Here is a 14,742-nt window from a genome sequence, read left to right on the forward strand (position 1 = left end):
TGCCGTGCTGTCACCTAGGCAGCTGTGATTATCTGACTTCTATTGTTGCCGCTGCTATAGTCCTCCTTCTGCTGTAAGTGCTCTCTGTCTCTTTGTTCCCTTGTGAGCCTGGACATCTCTCCTTTTCACCTGTGTCTGTCTGCCTGTCTTTGTTGTTTTTAGACTATCAAGAGTACGCTTTCTCACCGAGCTTGCCATTGTCAATTTGTCAGCTCTGACTTACTTTGTGTAATTACATTTCAACCCGAATTTCGACACAAATGCAGGGTGTTTGTGCACAGTGCGCTGGCTGATAGGTTTAACACACTGAAACCTACATAGGGGCCATCACTCGCTCGTGTGGAAGAAATAAAAGAAAACACAGCAAAGGTGCTCTCGAGGGTGCCATTTCAGTGGAGAAAACACAATGCAAGGCCCTCTAGGCTGCCCGTCCGATGGAGAAAAGGTGATAAAGTACCCTCTAGGCTGCCCTTAAAGTGGAGAGAACATGAACTGCCATCTTGGGTGCCCCTCTAGTGGAGAAAATATGATAAAGTTCCCTCCAAGGGGCTCTGCCAGTGGAAAAAACGCTTTGCAGATCCCTCTTGGGTGTCCTTTCAGTGGAGACTACAAGCCGTAGGTCCCTCTTTGGTCCCCTTCCAGTGAAGAAAAGGTAATCAAGTACCCTTTGAGGTGCTCTTGCAATGGAGAAAATGCAATGCAGGTCCCTCTTGGGAGCCCTTCCAGTGGTGAAAACTCAACGCTGTGCCATTTAGGCTGCTACAGGGTCTAAACTGCACCAATGTGGCAGTTTATCACATCTCAACCCTAAACAGCAGGCATGCAACTACTGCACTGTTCATTTTACTGATGTTGACTTGAAATTTCCTCTTTTCAGTCTACTGTGAAATGGTGAGAAATATAAATAAGCAACATGTACATAAAACACATAAACAAACTACTTTGGCTTCTGTTGGTTCCTCTAGCATGTGTTCCTTTTTTAATGTCTGTGTTTGAACCTTGATTAAAAAAAAGTTATTCATGCTAATCCAACATATGGTCTGTGATTTAAGAATAACAGGAAGCAGTTTGTGCTCCACGACTGTCAACAAACCACCTGGTATCATGTCAAAGTGTGAAATAGACCCGCTGGTCCACCAGGTAAGTGCCACTTTTTGCCCTGCCTAGGCGTGAAAAGTACTTTCAAAATAAAGCTTGCTGAGAAATGTACAGCTGATGGTTTCGTTAGGTTTAGGCAAGAAAACAACTTGCTTAGTTAAGGAAAAGATTAACAAAAACAACTTGCTTAGTTGATCATAACAGAAAATAGTACATGAAGTACCTTAAGTGCATTAAGTAAGTTAACTTACGTACATAACTTAAAATAAGTCAACGTTAGCATTTGTTCTCACACGGGACACAAACTCCGGTCTCCTGATTGAAAGTCTTGTGTCGAAAAGGTAAAGAACCACTGCTTTAGCAGACCGGCAGGTCTATTACATAACTTGACATCAACAAATGTACCTATTTTTGGATCAACAGAGTTGTATTTTTAGGATAAAAACAGTCAAAACATATCTTAAGAGCCCTGAAAAGATAATGTCATAATGTAGAAGACAGCAGTGATGAAATATGTAATGTTAATACTGCTTTTTTTAATCTCAGCGATTTATAAATTTAGGGGTCCTCGTGTACGAAGACTCAACAAAAAGACACACTTTTGTCTGAAACTGCAATATGAGACAATGAAGACAAACAGTTTTAATTCAAGGTTACAGACATAAAGAAAGAAGGAATGTGTGCCCTGCATGTCTAGAAGTGTTGTGGAAAAGCACTTGATAACCTTAGACTCCCTCCGGCAGACGCACCTGAACCACAAATGTCTGCTGTGCTCCAGCAGCCCGACGGTTCCTTTTGTTCCTCTCTTCCAGCAAGCGAGTCATAAGCTGGAGACAATAGGTTTAATGGGATTATAAAGGGCATCAGAGGAGTTTCCATGGATCACGAAGCTCACAACAGATCCATGAGGCGAGTACCAAACGAGGCAGTCAACACGGTGAGATAAGCCTCTGCTTCCTGTAACAATATGCTGACCGTCCATCTTGTGCGGCTGGAGTAAGCAGCCGAGGGACCTGGGGAGCTGTGTGGAGGGTCAGGAAGAGGGTCTGGGTCGATGATCTGGGGCCCTGAACTGAAAACTCAATTATCCCAGCATTTCAGTCAGGCTTAATTAGGCTTGTCTGATGTGCAGCGGATTCATTATGTTTCTAATTAAGTCCCTATCAGCCTCATAGAAATAATGGCTTTATGGTACATCAAAATCCAAGCAGCGCTATACTGACATGATTGCAAAACTATCCTCTGGCAATCATCCTGAGTGGGTGGTCGCACGGAGGTTGTTGTCTCCTTCAAGAAAGGGTTTTCAGCAGAGCCGATCATCTCGTGGGGGTTTTGGGGACGGAATGAGTGTGGACTGAGACGGACATCTTTCTCTATAACCCAGAGAAACTAAAGTGTGTTCCCCATACATAGGCTGTACTTGGGCAGTCCACCCAAGTGAATTGATACCCGCCCAGGAAGATAAAAATCCACTGTTTTTCCAATCAACGATGTAATTTTACAGCGCACACAGACCATCCGCCCTCCAGCCCCACCCCCCTCATCACACACGCTGGCATCACGCAGCATGCATCAGCTCTGGCATCAGCAATTTACTTCAGTGTTTCCCACACATTAAGTTACTTGTGGCGGTCCGCCACAAAATCAACATTGGCCACACGTATTGATTTTCAATTTCTGAAGCTGCACCCGTTCTAACTCTCTCAAGACAGCACAGCCGTCAGCAAATAGCATGATTTTATATACTCCGATACAGTCGATGGCAGTGTGGTTTTTAGTCTGCCGGTAGAACCAACGAAGAAGAGGAGGAGGAGTATATATAACACAGTGGGCTTGATGGGAACTTCCTCTGCAAAGAAGATGGCTGCCCTCATCATCGAGATCAAGCCCCCAGGAAGAGCTCCAGTCTTCAAAGCCAGTTTTGGTAGTGGTCAGACTGTGTAATTACATTGTCACGTGATGCACTGGGGACTTCTTCCCATGATCTCACATTGTGAAAGAAGCTTCTGTAAAACGGTGGATAATTATTTTTGAGCCTCACAAGCTCCGTGACATAATTCCTTTCACTGTCAGAATTTGACAGTTTACACATAATTTGACTTACTTCACCTTTAAGGAAGCCTTTTTAACACCTTGACCACGGGAGTACGGATTAAAAATAACAGCCTTTTGGCTAATTCTGCCATTTTAAATCATATATGACCATGTGTTTTATTCATTTTCATTAGCTCTTCTTAAATAAACTAAACTAAATCAGTTCTGCAGTTGAATAATAATCAGGTGGGAACTGTCAGGGGGAGAGATCATTGAGCGTGCACGAGTCCTTGACAGTTGATTGACTGCGAGGGAACATTTTGATTTGTTTCACAGCAGCGTATGAGTTATTCTGAAAGAAAAGCATAATTTAGATTTGAAAGCCTCTTGTGGAATGTGACACTTAATGAGTGACACAACACAAAAACGTTTCGTGAGTTGATTCAAGAAAAACAGAAAACGAGAGGGCTTACAAAGTCATGTTGACCTTCAGAAAAGGTCTCCAACCTCTTGTTATTCTGTTCAAAACACAGTCTTATTCAACTGCATTCATACGCAAATGCATTCATTCCACAATAGGAGCTGCACCTCGGCAAAGATATAAAGAAATATTGGTAAACACACTGCAAAACATGTCACAACCGCTCAAACAAAGCGGCGTAGCTAGTGGGGTTTTTGGCCTTTATCTTCTTCATGAATTCATGTGCCACTCAGGAGAAAACAAAAAGAAAGCGCTTTGATTTTGTTTAAGGATTCGACTACAAGCAAAACACAAGTTGTGGATAAGGAGCTGCTAACCGATGCTGATTTAAATATCTCAGAGGATGAGGCTTATACTCCAGGGAGAGGAGAGGGCTCAAGTGGAGAGAACATGTGGGAAACATTTGGATTGCAAACAGAGGGAGGTGACAAATACAGTAGAAGCTGACGAGAAACACATCATGAAGAGCAGAAAAGCAGCCACCACACTGCAGAGTCAACAAATTATATAAGCAAAACAGACGATGTGGGTGGTTTCTTTTATATTTGCACTTCCCTTATTTATTTTTAACAACAATCGGAGTCTGTATACATTCCACTGTGGTGTCTCGTCATGGAAAAGCAGGTTTGAAACTCCGCTACTGTACAGCCACCAAACAATGGACCTAATTTTTGTGCAGGCGAAAACCAACAAGACGACTTCAGATCCGAAGGCTTGGTCAGGCAGGTGTATGTTTTATTCGCTTGCATCTCTTTAGTAATTTCATGTAGCGCAGTACAATGTTCCTGACAAGCCCTGGGTTTCTGTGTCAGAGGTGACAATTTAAAACATTTTTCAATTGAAGGGTTTTCTATTTTCTCTGTTGTAAATTGAGTTATTATGGGTGACCTTCATTTTTTGCCATTATATGAACAGACCTAGATTTTCTTACAGTGTTTGCAGAGGTAGGGGCATTACTGCGCACATCAATGGTGGACTTAAGCGGCAGTGCCCTCCAGGGTGCCCTTCCAATAGAGAAAACGTGATAGAGTGCCTGCAAGGGTGCCCTTCTTGCATATTACAGAGGTGCAGTAGTTATAATCGCATAACATACTCTACTATAGAATATTATACACTATACTATACTATAAATGTATCGCGACTTTCTGCATGCTGGTGCCCATTAACATCCACCACTGGTGCACATGTTAAGGCACTAGCTTTAAATTTATGCCATTTTTAACCCCTTGATTAAACACTAATTCATTCAACAGGTGACATCATTCGGAGCGGTGAAGCTCCAGACTAACGTTTTGCACTTAATTTAGGTGCACCCAAGAATACATTTTAATTTGATTTCTTAACAAATCATGTAAGAGTATTTCTTCATTCAAATCACAGCATACGCAATTAGTGTTAACGCAGTGCCACGCATTAGAAATTATGATAACTTTAAGTGGGGCTGATGTTTATAGTGCTTGCTCATTATCAGGCGCACTGGTGGGACCGACGACAATGTTTGGTCGCACTCAGCAGATTTTTTGGCGCATGTGCAACTTAAATAGTCACGCTCTGGGCCCTTGGCTGTACATTAATGCATTTTTACACAATTTATACGTGTTTACACCAAAATTAGTGCAATTATGCAGGCTTTTCAAATTCGGCTAAACCCACCAAAAATAGGCGATTGACTCCAGTCCCGCGTGTCACTCTCGACGTCACAAATGTGCCAGAAAACAAGGTACGCTAGAAAGCAGCAGAAGGCCAGTTTCATTGTTTCTGTGATTACTTTTTGATTTCTTTAAATTTCAGTCTCTTTTTCAAACTCAACACCAGCTGATCGATGTTCAAACACTTAAACGCATCTCACCAGAAAAGGGCTGAAAATTTGCGTTTCCACCTCGATCTGATGTTTTCATCTCTGTGGATTGGAGCAAACATCAGTCATGACTGCAGAGTCATTTGACCAGCGAATGAATGCCAATTGTACCCTCTCCCACTGAATACAAAAGCCAGATATTGGTGGGGCTTTTTGTCCAGTGTGAAAGGGGTATTCTCCTGTCTGCCACTTTAAAAGGCAACAAGAGGAACTGGCGAGATTGGCAATTACTGAAGTCCACCCAGCTCCACAAACAATGTTTTCCTCACCAAAATTAACTGGCAACACCAACATACTTTTCCAACCCATGTTTTCTCACTCCCAGTCTCTCCTAACGGGGCCCATGGTCCTTGAGCGCTGTGTTCTGTTGTGTAGACTCCACTTTGGAGTCACCCAGTGTGCCAGAGAAAAAATCAATATCAATATAGCTCTTGTGATAGTGACCAGTGTTGCAAACAGGTTTCAAATGATGGGACCTTTTCTTTTATCAATGGTTGATCAATGGTACATAGTTATGACAGAAAAGCCACTGCTTCAAACACCAAATGGGCATTGTGGTGGAATATATACTATTCGATTAAAGAATAATCGATCTACTGTGAATTATGAAATGGTTTTCTTTATATCATCAGTTTCCTGTCCATGACCATTTGAGCGGTTATATATTGCGATACAGAATGGCACCCGGTCCGTGTTTACGCGTGAACGTTCAGTCATATTCACAGATAACTATAAAACGGCACATTTTGATCAGCCTGCAGTGAAATGTTTCAAGCACAGTCTGTCTCGATGACCGACACTTGAAAGCAATAGATCACTCAAGAGCCCTGCTTTGCGTTCAGTAAGAAGAGTCACTGTGCCTTTAATTGTAAATCCTTCTTGCAAGGCACTTAGCACTAGATATCTGTGTGTGTGTGTGTGTGTGTGTGTGTGTGTGTGTGTGTGTGTGTGTGTGCAGCTGGTGGGATTTTATTTTATCGTCCAGTGGAGCAGAAATATGGGAGCCAGTTGGAGAGCGATGCTGCTGGGAGACATTTAGAGCTGTGCAGGTTCCCTCTTGGGAATAATAGGCACTGGGAAGCAGGTGATTGCCTGGATGGCCCAAAACTGTACTTTGTTAGCGCCAGTGGAAAGACGCCTTCTTCCTCTGTGACAGTGGCGAGTAAATACATGGACAAAAATAAGACAAACCTGGGCGGTGTGGTATGAAAGGCACCAAAAACCTTGGGAGCAATATATTGATATAATTCAAACATAAACGCAACATGTTTTGAAGGTTTTGTCTCTTAAATGTGTGTAATAAGCTACATGGAAAAAGCTGGAGCCCTGTAAGTAAATGATATGTGTGCCGATTGTGCCTGTAGATTGAAGCGAATTGGAAAAGGATCTTAGTGGTGATGAAACTAAAGGTATTACTGGGAAAGATATGGTCCTACCATAAAACACCTGCTTTTAGAATGGAGTTTGGTTTAACAGTCTTTCATCTCGATAGATTGCAGCCAACGGAGGGTTTTGATATTAACATAAATTGAGCTAAACAAACAGCATACAGTAACACAGAACGTATGAGGCATCACTCTTGGCTAGGTTTACAGTAATTTAATCTTGGGAAAAAAGTAAAACTGCAGGTCTAGGACTCTTGTTCGTGGTCAAGACCAAAGGGGACATGCTGTAACTTTATACTGTATACGAAGAGTGACTGTTTAATAGTCCTGAGACTGTAAGCAAGAGCCAATGTCTTATTTTTCATCCTTTTTTGACAGAGGGCTTGACACTTGTTTTTCGAGACCATGTTTTGGAGCCGTCAGTGTCGATATGCGCTTAAATCGGACAGGAATAAGGAACACTGTCAGAGTGATTGAGTGGGCTGTCAGAGAGAGCCACACTCTTGATTGGTAGTTTTGATTGAATTACTACAAAGTGCAATCAATACTGCTCACTGATTTCTTGACAAGTAAATTCTATTTACACGTGGATATCCACTCAGAGAGAAATGTGTGATTTCAGATAACAAAAAAAACACTACTGCATATCTAATATTAGAATGAAAACTGTTTATAAGCTTGCAACTGTTCCTGTAAAAAATCATTTTTAGTACCAGAAAATGATGAAAATACAAATTGAATATTGGTAAATTCTCTTTCTTGTGATCTATCTTACATAAAACAAACAAGGACGGCAGCTATTTGTAAACCTAACATTTAAATTAAGACTTTAAGAACCTCACTTACACTGACTGAGGAGCAGCACTCTGACTCCTGCTTTGCATTTAGATGACAACTGCTGATGACAGCCCCTTTTTATTTTTTCTTGGGTCAACAGTGCCTCTCTGACAGCTTCAAACAGTCACTTGTGATGTTGAATCACTCTTCAAGGTTGGACTACAGTTCCTCAAAATCCAGTTTATTTTAAGATGAATATCAAGCTCAGTGCCGTGTGACTGAAAGTAAAAATAAAAAACAAGTGGCTTGTCTGGAATTTTGAGGAAAGCAAAGCGACACATTGAATCGCTGGTAAACAACGTGATTTTCTACTTAAGAATAATCCCAGATTAGCGTTTTTTATATGCTGCCAAAACTCATAATAACCTTATTAACCCACCCGGTATGCTCAGACTGTTATGGAAAATTAATAACAAAACCACTTTGTTAAAGTCTTTATGTTGTGATTAAGCATTTCACCTCAAGGCAACTTCCTTTACTGCAAGACAACATTAAATGGAGAGAGTTTAGTGACAAGACGGTGATGAAACACTGATCCACTGCCTGCAATCAAGACATGACGACTATAGGTTCATTTTTTGCATGTCAATCACATGGATATACTTACTTGTATTTCTAAGACCAAGGTGATGGTAGATGAGACAGCAGTGAAAGCTATTTTTAACCCAACTATGACGTTTTATTATACCTCTGTGCTGGCTGTAGCAATGGCCAGAGGCGCAATGTTTTCAGGTTGTCTGTCCGTTCGTACATGCCATTCTCTTGAATGCAGTATCTCAGGAACACCTTCAGGAAAGCTCTTCAGATTTTGCACAAACATCCCTTTGGACATCCACAAGGATGAGCTGATAAAAATGTGGTGATCAACGGTCACTGTGACCGCTCAAAACATGTATTTTGGCTCCAACTCATGACAAAATTTCACACAAATGTCTAATTTCAAACACACTGAGAGGCGACTGCTGAATTGGTAACAGTAATCTTGGGTGCTCATGTTGAAACTCTGCTGACTGTGAGATCTTTTGTACTGCCAGGTTGAAGGTGTGAGTGAGGCATCCACGTTTTCGAGTTTGTAGCCTCTTCACTTTTTATCAGAATCAGCTTTATTGGCCACAATACAAGTAATTTTAATGTTTTTTGTTTCTCTCAATAAACTCCACTCTGTATTCTCTAAGCGAAGACCACATATTTCTTACTGGAGATTATTCACTGGAAGCATACATGTCAATAGAGTGATAAAAATATACTCAATAGCTCTGATTAAATGCTTCACTACTCATTACATGAGTCTGGCCAGACATGAATGTAACTTGACAGGTTCGCAGAGGCGGTAACTGTAGTGACGTCTGCTCACACTACGTTAATGTGATGAAAAACAATTTTTCCATTTCTTGTGACACATACAGTACATGTCATCACGCCACCCCAAAATAACCTCGGGGTATTTTTATACATGTACATCTGAAACCAGATTTTTTGAACACAGAGAAAAAATATACTTGGATATTTGTTACCTGAACCGAAACAGTTAACTTAGTATTTGTACTTGTTTTGTTTCGTATTTTGTTTTAATGTATATATCTATTTCTACATGTCTACTTCATCTACTGTGCATGTGTATGAACTGTAGTGCATGTGTTTGTGTCTTTACACCATTATTTATCATTTCATTGAAATGACAATACATTCAATCTTCACGTCTCCTGTACAGCATTTTGTTTTTACAGAAAAAGTTTTCCTACTTTATTATAATTATTAAGTATACTTCCTGTTTGTAAGAGTGTGAGTTTGCATCGTGATCCCGACAAGCACCCAAAATAAATCACAATAAATGAAAAATAAATAAGATCACATCAAATCCTGTAGACGTGTCATTTGTTATGGAGCATGTCGCCACCATAATAAAGGCTTTGTATTAAGGAAGGCAGACTTCAATAAAAAAAATATAATCAGCAGGTGTCTCTCTTTGTACCGACATTTATTTTGAATGTTGGATTCAGATAATCCCGAGGATTATCGGATCCTGGTGATGTAACGATGCTCTCAAAGCTCACAACAAAACAAATCTTAGAGAGGAGGCTGAGGAATAAGTAAAGTTGTTTCTGATTTCTCGGGATGTCTGAGTAGCTACGGTTCACAGTAAAGATCAAGTCCATCTACATGCATGACTAGACATAACACAGTTGGTTCTGAGATTGCAAAATATTAAAACACTCAACAGCAGCACAGTGCTTGTTTTGCTGTTTCCTGGAACCAAAGAGAAATCTCATCTCTCTTGCAGCTGCCAGGTCAAGATTTACAGTCTCCTGACCAGGGTTATGTTTTTTATGTGAAAAGCATAGTCGTTTCTTTTCAGCATGTCACTGGGCCACATTGGCAATTTGTCGCAACTGTTCACTCACGCCTAGGAAATCTCACCTCAGAAAGCACAGAAGGTGTTTCTCATTTTTGCTGGGCACAAACCTGCCAGACAGCATCTGACATGCAGAGAAAAGAATCGCATCTTACAGGCACTGACCACAGCCTCCCCCCATCTGACACAAGCATTAAACAAATCACAAATACATCGGCCTGTGAGAATAGACCTTGCCAAGTTATGAGTTTTCAATAACAGCAATCTTACACTTCAGCCTTGCCACAACATTGACTGCTGTAATGGTGAAGGACAGAAAAAAGTTTTTGTTTCTTTAGAAATCCTGTTTTGAATACTGAACAATTACCCTACGACCTTTGTGTTCCTGAAAAATCTATAACTAAATATGCAGAGTTTTTAAGTTCTGGAGACATTACATTCAAACTCGAATGTCTCCTCTCTCAAAGAAGACCTAAATACACAGCATGCAACCCAACTGCAATAAAAACATGTTGGCGTTCATACTGCTTTTGTCCACAGGGGCCGCCAGAATCAACACATTGGAAAGCTCCTCTTAGCTGCTTTAACTAAAATTAAAGAGACAGGAGCTAAAACAGAGCGTTTCAGACAGAGGGGGAATACACTGGACAGTATGAGGAAACTGATGTTTTTTGAGTACTAAAACAATGACCAAAAATAAAATTATGAACCTGAAAATGAGCATAATATCCTTTATCCTTTATAGGATTATTATTTCCAAGCTCTGAAATATTGAACCGATAACTGTGAATCACATCCTTCAACCGTGTCCTGAAACAAAATTGTGACTCACTTGGCAGTTATGACAGTGACCAGAGAAAGTGAGAATCATTAAATAAACAGAGCCGCCTTTTACTCTCAAAATATGGAAAACAAACCGTGTGCCATTTCATTTTACACCTCATTTAGCAAGCTAAGCAGATAACCCATTATTGCCTGGTGGCAGAGGACTGGCAGGCATCTGAATCCAACAACTGCTCGCACGGTGACAGAATTAGCACAGCTAAGTGATTCACACTCCAAAGGTCAGGAGCTTGCGGTGATTGAATATTAGCTTGTGTCGCACAAATGAAATCAATTACCTCTGCACTCCATGAAGGGAGATGAGAATACAGAGAGCGAAGAGAAAGACAAGTAAAACTGATAGAAGGAGACAGTCACTGTGGAAGCTCAGTCGACCGGCCGCTCCAATCGTTCACCTGTGATGGCAAATTTATTTGGGGCAAACATCTCATATTGATTCAGTCAGTCACAGTAGCCTACATTTGTGACGTGCTCTATCAAAATCAGTCGGATGTCGAAACGGCACATCTCTAGATAAACATGGATTTATGTCAACATCTTGATCTTTGGTTGTTTGGGGAATTTGTTTGATTTTGAATAAGTCTTGGACAGATTCAGACGAGAAATACATTTCTGAAGCTAATTTAGGCTTGTGACAGTGGTAGTATACGTAGGTGTAGTGATGCCAGAGTGCACCGGAGAGCTGCTCCGTCACTTTTTTTCTCCAAGTAATCTGGTTGAATGTTAAATGTTAAAAAATATTAAATTAGATTAGTTTGAGATGAAAGTCGAAACTGAGATACAAAAGTCATAATTTTCACTCTCTAACTCATTATTTTGACTTTTTCAAAAACTATCCGTATCTAACTGGGTCATTGTGCTGCTAAATATTTTTATGATAACAATATTTTCTAATTCCTTTTTAATGCTGCTCCTTCTAGTATGCATGTCCTCAGTATTTATGAAACCACGGCGACAACCCTGCATGCAACAAAATGTTCCACCTTTAAAGATGCCGGTAGTCTTTGTGAATGAATAGTTCATTCAGAAAGCAACCGTGTGCATGCATGCCAGCGCCCATCACATGCGCACGTGGGCATGTACGCACACATGAGCGCGTCTGACTGTAGGTGTGCTCCAGTACTTAAACAAACAGCACCACACCCCTGGTAGGCCTAATGGTGACTTATGTAATTGCTCTCCTCTCTCTCTTTCTGCCCTTCTGGTGCCAACAGACACCAATGACTGTGATTTCCTCTGTCCCCGCCAGTATCAAAACCACGTCCTGGGCTGACCTCATTACACACAAAAAACATACATTACAAGATTTTAACAAGAACTTGAAAAGGTTGCACAGCGCTCTGTTTTGCGTTGCCCTTTTGTTGCGTTAACAAGGCGTCACACGTCCTCTCCCCTGCTCCCTCTGTGCAGATTGTTAGACATCAGCAGAGAAGGCCTTCATACCTCTCAAATCAGAGGGGTGACTTTTCACTCTTTCATGCTGTCATCTCAGTTAAAGCCGGATTTATACACTTATATCAGGGTGTTATGGAGGCCACACAAGAAGGCTCTGTAGCTGTGCCAGCGGTAGCGCTGAAGATAATGTGCACCTGTGTCTACACACCTGTGACTTTCTTCTTTCCAACAACTGTGCGACTATTTCCATAGTACATTGCTGTAATTTGTTGTCTCCTTCTCCTTCCCCTTTCAGTGGTCATCTCTTTGTGCATGCCGCAGTGTCCTTTTGTTGGCTGCCTATTCTCTCTTGTTTCCATGTTCTATCCTTTCCCTGCACTGTCCGCAACTTTGTTTAAAACAAAAAAAGGAAATGAAACTTGCTCTTGGGGAGTTCCAAGTTGTAAAAAAGAGCATCAGTTGGTGAATTTATGAATTTAGTTTAAATCCCGTTTTGTGCGATATCGTAGTCTTTCCTTTGAAGGACGCAACACCGTCTGAGCAGCTCATCTCACCGTGAAGGTCCAGCCTTGGATCTACTGTATTCTCAGCAGTTTAGCCTGAAACCTGTCTCTAAAGTGCTGCTTAACCTCGTTTTCTGTCACTGCTGTTTGGGCATGGTGTTTTTTTTTGTAGGGCTGGTTCCACTTTACATGGTGTAAGCTGCACTCAGAAATAGAGTTCTTCATTTATAACCCCAGCAGCATAACTTTATTTTATGTCAAGAACCGAAAAGATAGACCATTATATGGAGATGTAGATGTTTATTCTAAGTGACATTTTCATCCACCAGCAACAGCTCTGCACACTTCACTGGAGATCCAGATGATCAATTTTATGCACATACAGTACGATGAAACCAAAACGTGACAAATTGGGTGGAGCAAAACAAACAAAATGTGATGTGACACGACGCTCAGCTCTAACATTTCCATGGTCTGTCAGTTACACCAGGTCCTCCACCAAACTACAGCCGGACTCTTGTACATACTGTAAAGCCGGAGGAACGCTGGCCTACATGAATATGTTGGTGATTCTTCTTCTCTCATCCTGATTTACTGAATGATTTTCATTATTGATTATTCTTTTTATTTTCTCAGTTAATCTTTGGCCAATGAAATGTCAGGAAATAGTCAACATTCAGCTGATGTCACAAGATGAGAGACTCTGCTCAGAATGACCACATTTCAAAATAAAATCTTCACATTAAATTTGTCATTTTTTCCAAATTAGTACTTCAGATACAGTAAAAAAAAAAACAACAAAAAATAACATTGGTCAGTGTAGACGATATACACAAACACACACACACAATAATATATTTCACGTCTGTGTCCTGGTGGCCCAGTAGTTTATTGCTGCGGTAACCAAATTGTCCCCATAAACAGACTCCAGCCAGGAACCAATGACCTCATCTTGTTTCCCGTTCTCTGTAATATATTTTGTTTTCCGCTCCAATAATGTACTTCTTTCAACTATACTTCCAATATCAGGTCATTAAAAGAGTTCATAGCACAATTTTAAAGGAAGCTTGCTGTTATGTGCCAACTTAACTTTAGACTTTACTGACACTGTGTCAGTTCTAACATCCGTTGCTGCAGTCGCATGGGCCTCTGTCAAGCCAGACATGTTGTTTTAATGTCTGGAGGGCTCCATTCAAATATAGATGCCTCCCAGAGAGTGTGTAGGCTGTCAGAGGAGCCACCATGCTGAGTGCGGAGATGCTGAGGTGGCCAAATATAGCCCCTCCGCAGGATATCCTTCCTCCCCAGCTTCTCATGATGCTCTTTCAAAGCAAAGGAATGGCGTCCCTTTCTAATTGCTTACCAAGTGTAAAATAATAAATAAATATTTAATTTACTGATGACTAAGATATGTTTTTGCAGGGAAACAATGAAAATGTTAATAAGTTCACTGCTGCTGTCAAAGCACCTGTTAGTTATCGAACAAAAACACTCTGCAGTGAAGTTTCATATTATTTTTGTCTCGCAAATTTAACTTGAAATTTAAATATAAACACTGAATTTAAGAAGAAATCGTCATGGTTTTTAGTCAGTTATTTCCTGATTTATTTTGTGGTTTCCCTCCTGTGTTCCTGTGCTCCTCCCCCTCTGATCCCCCCCACCTGTCTCACATCAGCCTCATTAGCACTGTCCTGTTCCCAGGGTGTCTCCACCTGCACCTCTTCCCCCCGTTAGTTTAGTTTGTAACTGTAACTGAGGCATATTCCTGATCAATTTAAGCATATACCATGAATTCAAAGAAAGAAAGAAAGTGGTAATTAACTTGTTAAACAAGGCAATTTATCTCATATTTCCAAATCTAAGACTAAGTCTTGGCAAGCACACAACTGTCTGCAGTGTAAATAAACATGTAGCCATGGTTACAGCTCTTACTTCGAGAGGCAACAAATTGCTTG

This window comes from Pagrus pagrus (genome assembly GCF_965226575.1).
Source record: "Pagrus pagrus genome assembly, chromosome: 13".
Classification (NCBI taxonomy): Eukaryota; Metazoa; Chordata; class Actinopteri; order Spariformes; family Sparidae; genus Pagrus; species Pagrus pagrus.